Below are 12,003 nucleotides of genomic sequence, written 5' to 3' on the forward strand. Positions count from 1 at the left end.
CACTGCTGCTTTGACCACATCTGAAAACTTCACAAATAGTGACTACAAATGCGTAAAATGAAAACACACAGAGACACACTGCAGATACACCTGAGCCTCAGCGACGAGCTAACAAACCTGCTGATTGTCACGTGTAACTCATGGGAACTCCTCCGATTTAATAAGAACATGAAGGCCACTGAAGCAACATACAGCCACATGCATGTGTGTGTGTAAGACAGAAGGGTGTGTGTGAGAGAGAGTGTGTGTCTCGACCCCGCTTACGAGCCGTACGCCTTTAAATGTCTCGTGCTGGTGCTGAGTAGAGGGCGGACCCGGAGTGGCGCGTGTGCGTGCGTCCGCGCGCGTTTATGTGTGTGTGTGTGTGTGTGTGCGTCTGTGTGTGCGCGCGCGTGCGCCTCTCGCCTGCAGCCGCTGCGAGTCGCACGAGCTAAACAGCGGCTTCTCTAACGTATGATGCACCGAGCTCGACGCACCTGTGAGGACCGATAAAGCAGCCCCGGTACCAGCCTGGTGCTCACCGCCCCGCCGCTCCTGCTCCCGCTCCTCTCCGCTCCCCACCGCGCTGTGCCGTGCCGCACCAGCGGAAGAAAGAAGCCAGAAAAGCTGGATTTTAAAACCACTGCGGCTCTGTGGAGTTTACAGCCGGATTTTAGCAGGTGGATACTCTCTGTGCTGTGTTTAACTAAGGTCAGTAGCGTCGTCTTTTTTTTTTTTTTTTTTTTTTTTTTGTTTACTTCAACCTGTTCATGTTGCCTGAATTCACTGTAGCGGGGCAGAAAGAGGAGAAGCAGGCAGGGGAAATGATGGAGTTTGGGGCTCCTGCCGCACAGGTATCTGGGAACTCGCCACTTTTCCGGGACTTTTTCCAGTTTGTGCGCACGGGGCCGGTGGATATGGTGAGTGCGGAGCAGGTGCGAGTCTCCTTGAAGGAACGGCACCGACTGTGAGCATCAAAACCCGGGGATTTCTGCCATGTTGGCCTCTGAATTCCCCCGGTGGAGCGGAGACACGGTGACAGGCGGGTTTAGAATTACACACGTCCTCTGCGCTCCCCTGAGGCCATGTTTACTATATGAATTATCAATTATATATTTTTATTAAAGCTTTAAAACACATCCAGGTGGCGTTTAAATCTTATCTAGCATTAACTATGAACATCCTCCACCGTAAAAAAAATAGGACTTATTTAACCGCGACCTGCAGGACTCCCTCCACCTTGTTTTCTTAGCGCTGATGAATAATAAATGCGGTGCACGCCAGGTGTCCAGTGTCCACGCATTGTTCTCGTCTGCGGCTTCATGTTAAAATGTCAAACAAACGCACCCTGACACGCCGCGCGCGTCCCTCTCCGCCCAACACACACACAAACGCGCGCGCTCACGCACACACAAACACTCCTCACACACTCTTTAAATATAGATGCATATTTTTTTTTTTTAATGTAATCCGAGTGTTCGGGTTGACAGGCGGTTTGATACATGACCTTCTGCGTGCGTTAACGGAGATGGACAAACACGGCACGCGCCAGCAGGGCTGCACACTTCCTCGCGATGCAATAATAACCATCACATTCCTCCATTATCCCTCCTCTTCCTCCGTGTGTGTGTGTGTGTGTGTGTGTGCACAAATCCAGCTGTTTTCACACAGAAAATCACATTAATTTAATTAATATAAGCGTTTTACGCATTTCAAACGTGCTATGACATTAAAACGTTGCTATTTTTAAAAAATAGGCATCAAAATATTATGTTTTTGTATTAGAATTCGCTCAAAATATCGGAATAAATGAAATAAACCATGTGATAGTTATAAACGTGACGTTAGAACGATTAAATGTGGGGGAAAATATCAAAATTTCCTCAAATGATGGTTCTGATTATTTTGGATGATTTCGTTTCCCCGGCGGATCAAATGGCGTCCGCAGGGACAGCCCAGCTCTGCTCCTAATAAACTGCATTTCATGGTTACAACTTTTTTTTTCTCTCTCTCTTCATCAATCCACACATTTGTAAATCCACGCACAGTCAGTCAGTCAGTCTGGGCCTGAGCCTCAAATCCATTTTACAGACAGGAATTTTAATTTCAATGAGCGCTGCTGCTTTCAGTTTCTCTCCTGTTTTTTTTCTTCCACTGCGACGAATGCAGGATGTCCCATTTCTACAGCACATTTGTCAATTTTCATTGCAGGAAAGAAAAAAAATACGAGGCCTTATGCGGTGAGTGCGCCATAAAAATACTCCACCTGCCGCAAAATCAGCAGCAAGACATCCAGGCCTCATCTAACGCCTTTTACTGACTGATCCAAATCTAGAAAAATAAAAAAATAACTGATGGGTGAGTCTTAAATTGGTGCGGATTCATTATACAGGCAGAAAAGATGACAGTGATATTTTTCTTCATCGCTGCAGCAGCAGCACATTTCGATGTGTCGGATTTTAAGAGTTAATAGGATTAGATGATTCTTGTGCATTTATGCAGGGGGAATTCCTAATCAGGCTTTCTCCAAAACGGGCTTCAGAATGGGCGTGACCCAGCTCGCAGAATGCGTCTCTTTTCTCTGCCTGCAAAAGGGCCTAAAGGTGCTCCATCACCTGCACACACACACACACACACACACACACACACACACACACACACACACACACACACACACACACACACACAAACACAAACTCTGCTTCATGAAAAACAGTTGATGTCAGATGTGTTTGGAGAAAGAGAACAAACCCTTTCGATTTTTAACCCTAATTTTAATTTGTTTCTTTTTGTTGCATGCTCCGGATTAAAATAATTCTGGATTAAATGTGATTGTAAATGTGTGCTCACTGTGAACAACAATTCGGCTGTGAAATTGATAAAGATTATGTTATTTTATAGGGAAAAAATACGCAAAATGTTCCTCTAATAGACGGACGGTGCGAATTTTCTCGATTTAATTTCCCTTCTCCTCTATTTTTAAGGTTGGGGTGGGTGGGGGTTGTATGGAGGGGGTAGGATGGAGGCTGTTTTGGGTAATTTGGCTGTCCTGCTTTTTTTTCCTTCTTTTTTTTTTGTTCTGGTTGGCAGCCGATTAACTGCGCTGACAAATCAGGCGCAAAAAGCCAAGGGCTCTCAAGGTAACACTAATCCCTCTGGGCGGGGAGAGTCAAATATTACGCAGGATTTTGGGAGAATGCTCTTTTTTTGCCTTTAATTTGCTCGTTTTTCTGCGTTCAGACTGTGCACCCCCCCTCTGTCGTTTCTTATTTTTAATTTAAAGGCGCTATAGTGTGTGACATTGCTGGGCCTGTCTTACACACTGTCTAATATATAAATTATCTGATATAACAGACAGCCTTTAAAATGAGATGTTAAAATAGAAATCATATGTAAAGCGAAAGTATTTTCCTTTTTTTGCAATTACTAAGATTTCTCCAGGCCTAAAATGCACAGACACGCAATATCCATCTTTTAATGCAGTTTAATTTCTGCTGATGCACAGTTAGAGTATTATTAAGAAAATAGATGATAAAAAAATACACAAAAAGCGTTATAAAGAGGGAAAAGTGAACGCCACAGTGAGAAAGGCGGTGTGATGTTATATAAACTGCTGCTGCTGGTGGTGCTGGTGGAAAAGGCGAGGTATTTGTGGGTGTGTTCGCTGGTGGAGGAGTGTGGTGTGTATTTTTTTTTTTTTTTTTTGCATGTCTGCAGTAATTTGTGCATGTGTGCGGCCGGCATCTTTATCATTTTCTGGTGCGTATAGGCCTGTGAAGGTGTGTATGCAGATGTGTGTATGGTGCAGGCGTCGCGGTATGCGCGCGCGCGTGTGTGTGTATTTGTGGGGTGCTGGGTGCTCTCTCTCTCTAACTGGGTGATGTAATGCCGTGAAGGGTGCTGCAGCAGAACCACAGAGCCCAGAGAAGGCGTGTCCTGCCTGCAGAGTAGCTGGATGATAACAACACGGTGCCCACGCTGCACCCGCCGCCAAAATAACACGCGCTCTCCCACCCACCCATAAACACGCACGCACACACACACACACACACACACACACACACACACACCCTCCACCCCTCACTTTAACTCACCTCCACATTTTGCATGGACCTGCTCTTTATTTATTAGTCTGTTTTTATTTAAAATGAGCAGAAAACAGTGACAAAACTGATAATAATTCCTTTTATTTAAAATTTCTTAAGGATTTCTTTAAACCAGCTGCTTTATTGCCATCATAAAACCAGTCTCTGCAATGTGTCTGTCCCACTGCTGATCAGTGTCCTCCTGTCTTTAAAATCTAGTGCATGATATGGGAAATATAGACAGAGTGGGCCTCCTCCCTCTGTGCAGTATTAAAAACCAAAAGCAAGATTATACATATATTTAAATAATGCTTTTTATTAGGGCTTGGAAATATGGCTTCTAATTAATATCCCAACATTTTTATTTTGATGTATACATTTTTTCATCATAATGGTGAAAAATCTCAACAATGACTAATCACTTTAAAAAGATAGAACTGATAATCAGCTAAATATGTTGTGATGCCAGCTGCTGATATTAAATACATTTTGCATAAACTGAATGGTGTCTAAATGGACACGTTTTTGTTTGTATCATAGCAGATGATTTGAGATGCAGAGGTGATTTTGTGTTGACAAACCACGTGGTACATAGAGATCTTTTAGGGTTGGGCAATATGATGGTCAGGGTTGGGAGGGTTACTTTAAAAGTGTATTCAGGTACAGTTAATAATTACCTGTTAGAATGTAGTTAGTAACCTGATCACAATACTATAGTAATATAATTTGATTTCTTTCCATTACTTTTGGACTGCCTTGAAAGAAAATGTGGTGAAATAGTTTAGCCTAATAATGTTTGTTGTTAGGTTTATTAGTTTGGCCAGCTGTTCCTTCCTTTGTTGTGAGCAATTTATTAATTGATTCAGTGATTAAAAGACAGAAAACTGTCAACATTTCCACCCAGTGAAGCATTTTTTCACTAGAGGCCATGATAATAAATTGGTAACTGTAAAGTAAAACGTGGTGTTAAGACTTGTGAAGTGTTATAATCTGTGCACACTGCATTTTTCTGTATTTTAAAATGTATTAAAAAATGTAATGCTGCTAATAATCCCCATTTTTGCTAAATGTATCTGTAATCTGATTACATATTTTTTTTAATCTGTAACTATAATAAAATAGTTACCATTTTTGTATCCACATTATGTAATCCATTACTCTCCAAGCCTGATGATGATATATAAGATAAGGTGACACTATTGTCTGCTCACATGGAAATTTGTCTTGTATCACACACTTCAACAATCATCAATCAGTGGAATGAATGTAATATAACATAAGACTTCATCTAAGGCAGAGGCAACATCAGTTTGTACTGTCAGTACTGTGGTTAGGGCTGGAACAATTATCATTTTCACGATAAACCGTGATAAAAATTCCCGAATTCCTTTAGTTTTACCATTTCAAATTTTGTAATCATTAAGACCATGTTTGATTACCATGCTTTGAAAAAGTAAATACTCTCCAGCATCTGTCAAAGTTTGCAAAAATCTCCCAGATGCATTTCTGTACTTTTTAATTTCTACTTGTTTAGCCCATCCACAACCTAAAAAATTTCACTTTACTGTCAGAGAGAACTAAATAAACCATAGTTGAGAAACTGAAATAGAGAATTTGGACATTTTTTTTCCCAAAAAAATGACTCAAAATGATCAATCGATTATCAAAATGGCTGGCGAATAACTCTAGCAGAGACAGCATCTACCAGTTTTATACTACTGATATTAAATACTTGAATGGATATTCTACCTTTAGCTCATTGGTCTTTTTTTAAAATTGATGGATTTTTGCTTGTATCTCAGTAGATGATTCTGTGTTGACCACGTGGTGGTACACAGAGATCTTTCAGGGTCGGGCAACACAATGATATATAATGAGATAAGATAACAATATTGTCCATTCAAACAGAAATTTGTCTTGTATCACAGTCAGTGGAATAATGTAATACTAATACTGTAAGACTTCATCTAAGGCAGAGGCAACATCAGTTTGTACTGTCAGAGATAAACCGTGGTTAGGGATGGAACAATTACTGGTTTCACGATAAACCGTGATGAAATTCCTGATACTTAATATTACACTTTAAATTTTAATCATACTTAAAATTGTGTTTGATTACTGTGCTTTGAAAAACTCACAGAAAATACTGTCCATCATCACAGTCTCCAGCTGCAGGCGGTTTTTAAAACAAGACTTGGTGAAATGATTTCAGTCATTTCTGAGCATTTTCAGCACATTTGAACAAAACAAAATAGTGATAACTGTGTTAATTTTGGTCACTATAATTGTGATGTGAAAATTTCATACCATTGCATCTCTAATTGTTTGGTCCATAAAAAGTCAGAAAATGTTGATCAGAGTCTCCCAAAGGCAAAGATGACGTCCTCAAATGTCTTGTTTTTGTCCATAACCCAAAGATATTCAGTTTACTGTCAGAGAGGATTAATTTAGCGATTATCAAAATTGTTGTTCATTATTTTCATAGTTGACAACTAATTGATTAATCAACTAATCATTGCAGCTTTAGCTGAGACACCAACTGCTGGTATTACACTACTGATATTAAATACATAATCCATTCTACCGTTTGGTAATTGCTCTTGTTTTTTCAACAGTGTTTAAACAGACACATTTCTGCTTGTATCTCAGCACATAATCGACTTGCTGACATGATTTTGTGCTGACTAACCACATGGTAGGGTTTCAGTGTGGTATGAAAATTGTCAGTTTCATGCATGCATGCATTGTCAGTTTCAGTTTGCTTATCTATGATATTGAATCCTACTGTATTAGAGCCTATTTGTTACAATACTATGTAGTTTAATATCTGTCAGGACGTCATATATCGTGGAATTATAAGAGCGTGTTTGTTCAACCAAAAAACCCTGTTTTCATTCCTTGAAGGATCATTGTAAGTGATAATAACTGTGTCATACTGTATACCGTATACCTCGATCCTGTGAAACCATGATATTTTCTGAGACAGCCATCATACCGTGATGATGCAAAATCAATTTCAGCGACTTTATACCAAAGTATCTATCCCTTAAATATGTCTGGGTGGGTGAGGCCACTATAAGCTTTGTTACAGACCAGTGAGCAGGACTGTTTGATGACAGCAGTGGATTCATATGATTTTTGCATCAGTGTGATTATGTACTGCATCAGTGGTCGACCAGTGTGGGTTCTTTAATGGCTGATGCTGATATTTAGAGAGCACTGCGGCCGATGGCATACATGGATAACGTGTTCTGAAATCTACACCACAGCCCAATGTATTTTTCTCTCTTATTAATTAATAGAAATTCCATCTAAAACAGCATGACTGGTATTTAAGGGAGAACAGGGTACAATTTGTTAGAAGCAGCGTCATTCAACCACATTATTCTATACATTATAATATAATATATATTTAACATTAACCAGTAATGGTTTTACGCTAAATTTGCTGTCAACTGATTAATCAGTTAGTCACTTGCCATGAATAGATCACTGAAAACAAACGTTCCTGTCCATTATTCATCTATAAACATAGCTGTTTCCAGAGACTTCACTGCATCACATATAGAGAGATGGTTATCAGCCTCAGATGCAGGGCTGCACGTTATGAACACAATCAAACGTTGTGATACTTTTGACCAAAGACCTAAATTGATATTAGTGTTGCAAGTTGTAGGCGCTTCTCTTAATCGATCACAACATTAACAATCAATTAATTGATTAATCGTTATTTAAAAAAAAAAAAAAGAGAGAGAATTTTGCTTATAGCAAACAACCAAATAGCAAATGTGTTTTTGTCCTTCTCCAAGCTTTATTTCCACGGCAACATATTGCATATTCTCTGACAGCATCACAGCCTATGAGACGCATAAAGACATAAAGGCCTTCATATTGAACAGATATACATGAAAATCAGATAATGTAGAGCGCACTCATAAAATAATCTGTTACATGTCAGATCTTTGCTTGATAGATCAATTAAATTTTACTTGATTGACCAATTTCTTAATCGTCATCATCCCTAGTTGATATTTATTGATAAGTGACCATATTGTAGGGATAAGTATTGATGCTTCCACAAAATATTAACACAATGAGATTTTTGATAAATAATTGTCAGTAATATGGATATAATGACTCAGTGCGTAAAGACAAGTTAAGAAAATGACGTCACTTGATAATTCTTTTTAAATCAATCTAAAATAAAAAACATAATAGCCAGAGCATTTATTTTTTTTTACAGCAGAGAGCTGAGGCTTTTCTTGCTTTTGCATCAACATAACTGTACACTTGGGACGACGCTGTTATGTTATATGTGGTACAAAACTTAGTGACAACATGTGGTGGCGGCGCAGAGTAGCAGATCAATAGTTCATATCAGAGAGAGAATGACAGAAGTCAGTAGTTTTGAGCTCAGGTTGATATGAAATATTTTAAATCATAAAAATGACATCAAAATAAGAAAAAATACTCTTGTAGGGTTGATCTCTGCTCATAAAAATGAACCTATCTAAAAAAAAACTAAAACATCTAAATGTTTAAAATAACTTACTGGAGGTTAAAAATATTTTGTTCATGTTTCTACATTTAGAAATCTTTTGGATCGATATGTTTTGTGTGTTTATTTAGTGAAACATGATGATAAAACATCTTTTTTTTTAAAAAATGTCTGATATCTCAGTACTTTTTATCAATTCCTATGGTTTATTGACTTACATCACCTTTAAGCTTAGGCTGTACAGATTTTAGAGATGTGACACATTTAGAGATATTCCAAAAAATGACATTTACAAGCAGAAATACTATTGCAGAGTTCAAAATGGTTAAAACCAGGAAAAGAAAACACTTCTGCTGTATCACGATATAACGATATTACACTGATTCATATTACGATATTAATATAATATCAATATATGGCCCAGTCCTGCTAAGATGGAGTGTTAATGTAGATGCTGTTCCTAGAAAGGTCTGCGTCTGACTTGAAGTGTGTGCTTTGCAGTGTGATGAAGAGCGAGGAGGAAGAGCAGTGTCAGGGTGTTTCATGAGATGCATGAGTGGGAGTGGATGAGGTGGAACATCTCTCCCTCTGTCTCTGTCGCTCCCTCCCTCTCTGCTTCCACTCATCTTTTCCTTCTGCCGTCTCTCCTCCTCCACCTCCTCCTCCTCCTCCTCCTCTTCCTCCTCCTCTTCCTCCTCCCCTCCTCTGTCAGGTTGCATGTCCTGGTCAGATGATTTCCCAGAGTACCACTGCAGCAGCAGCAGCAGCAGCGGCGGAGACAGAAAAAAGAAAATGGCACCTCTTTGAATCCATTGTGAGCCGTGAGCGGCGGCGTCAGTGTCTGCGCGCAGATTCTGCAGGCCTCACACTGAGCCGTACGAGCAAATCAGGAAAAATCACAGCCTGTCCTCTGAGATATTATCTGCAAGCGGCGGAGGACATTTTGTCACTGCGTCTGGACAGCCTCACTGCGTGTGTGTGCGTCTCTGTGTGTGCGATCAGACACCTGCTGTAAAATTACCGGCAAGTGGCATCCATTTAAACACAAGGGGCCTGCCGGTGGGCTGCTTTTATTTGCATTTACACTCACACACACACACACACACACACACACACAGGCACACACACTCCATCCCAGTCCATGCGGTTGTTAATAGGATCCAGAGTGCCGCCGCCTTTTGTCAGTGTGTGTATGTGGACTCGTCCCTGTGGGGTTCGTCAAAGGAGCCTTTCACAGAGAACAATGATCCATGCCGTTTAGCCTTTTAACCCCTGACGCTCCCCACACTGCAACAAAAGACAAACACACACACACACACACACACACACACACACACACACACACACACACACACACACAGAAACACACTGAGCTGAAAATGATGCCAGAACAAGTCTGCATTTGTAACAGGAGTGTGTAGTGTTTACACTCTAAGTGTGAACACATAGTAGCACAAGAACGTGTGTTTGCCAGAGTAGTGGTCCACCTCTGATTGCACCAATCACAAGATTGATTTATTTGTCAGAGACAGTGCACATTAATACACTGTATGGCTGCAACTAGCAATTATTTTCATAGATGATTTATCAGTCAAGTTCTTGATTAATCAACTAATATTTGTTTGTTTTAAAATGTCAGAAAATGGTGAAAAATTTTGAAATCACAGGCTAAAATGTGTTGTTTAACTCACAACCCAAAGATATTCAGTTTACTGTCAGAGGGGAGTGATGAAACCAGAAAATATTCAAGCAATCATTTTTGCCTCACAATTTTCATTTTCACAGAAAAAAAAATCCAAATGGTGATGATGAAAACATGAAAACATGGTTGTCATTATGATGCTGTTTTGTCTCATATTTTTTCCTTTTTCAGAAAACTGCAGATGTGATTTTTGTTGATTTAGATATAGCAATTGGTCAGATTGTGATTTAGACTGTTTTGCAATAAACTGTGCAGCCCTACTGTAAAATAATAAGTTAGTGGTACTCAGTCAGTTGCCACAGTTATTTTGAATTCACAAACTCAAAAGCTGGAAGTTATCTGATCTGAAACATTTGCAGTTAGTTTCACATATACTCTTTGATTACTTAAATGAAAATGATTAAGCCAACACAAATATTTTCAGTAACTGTGCCTAAGAATTTTCACTCACCCCCTCTTATTGCCACAAGTTAAGAAATGACTAACTTCAAGGATAAAAACCCATTATTTCAGGTTCACTAAGGGCTATATGAATCAAAAATTATGAGTTAATAAACACAATAAAAGAAAATCATACTTGCCCTCAACATTTCTAAACAAATTTTAAGTTTTCACTACTTATCACAATTGATTAATTTGAGTATTTGGTTTTAAACATTACTTTAAATGTGCCAGAGTTAGTAGTTTACATCTATAGCTGATGGACAGATGTTACAAAATCACCCAAAATAACAGAATATGAGATTAAATTGACAAAGTTATTCATCATATGTCATTTAAATGTGAGCAGAATGATAATAAAAAGACAACAGAATATTAGTGTTACTAGAAAACATCATTCAGGACATGTTTATACAACATTTTTAAAATGTGCAACACAGAAGCTCAATAAAACAACACATGCAAAGCAAATAAATCAGGAATATTAATGCAAGACAACATTATGCTGCATTGTTAGACACTAAACCCAAAGCAGAGGCACAGACATGAAAATGTGTGGTATATCAAATACTTCTATAAATAATAGTAAAGTCGTAAATCTACGTAAAGCAAATGATCTAAAAATCCTGCCGCTGCTGCAGAGACACACACTGATAAGCCAAAAATGAACAAAAAAAGAAAACAATATTTCTTTTTTATTAGATAGCGGTCCTGACATGAGCTTTAAAGGTCAATATTTGATAGTTTGTGTCATTCGTCAGCACAGCTGAATGACTGTTTTCATGCTCATAGAAATTATAACTGAACACAATTATAAAATGCCAAATATATTAAAATGTAAAAGAGAATATCAGCCTCTCTTAAATAATAACTAATTGAAGAATAAGTTCAGATAAGATAAACTTTATTGATCCTAAGTTCATGTCACAGCAACTCAAAAAATGTACAGGTAGAAAAAGAAGTGGGTGATAAATAGATTAAACAGATTAAATGAAGATAGAATAAAAAATATAAGCATAAAAGAAATGAAATTTAAGACAGTTCAAAAACCTCCACCCTGCAGACATAATCACATGATGTGCAGGTAATTAAAGCGTCATTATATCGGCAGAAATATTGCCGATTTCAGCTGATACAGCATTTAATTTTTTAAGCCTTTATCTGCCGATGCTGGTCAGGGTTGGTGTCGTCCATCACTATGCCAGACAGTCATCAACCACTGAGCCCTCTGACATCGTAACATCGTGATTTAAATGCCGCTGCCCCACCCCGATCCACACCACACACAGACTGGGTCT

The 12,003-nt window shown here is 38.8% G+C and overlaps 1 protein-coding gene across 1 annotated transcript in view; it reads left to right on the top strand.

Moving 5' to 3' along the window:
• Nucleotides 1–295: 295 nt before the first annotated feature.
• LOC146311339 (neurexin-3a-like) overlaps nt 296–12,003 on the top strand; it is a 41,392-nt gene continuing 29,684 nt past the window's right edge. Inside the window, exon 1 of the mRNA XM_084743000.1 lies at nt 296–690. The gene's annotated coding sequence lies outside the window, so the exon portion shown is untranslated. The remainder of the gene's footprint in view (nt 691–12,003) is intronic.

The sequence above is a fragment of the Lutjanus erythropterus genome, chromosome 18 (assembly GCF_056507025.1).
Source record: "Lutjanus erythropterus isolate fLutEry1 chromosome 18, fLutEry1.hap2, whole genome shotgun sequence".
NCBI classification, from domain to species: Eukaryota; Metazoa; Chordata; class Actinopteri; order Lutjaniformes; family Lutjanidae; genus Lutjanus; species Lutjanus erythropterus.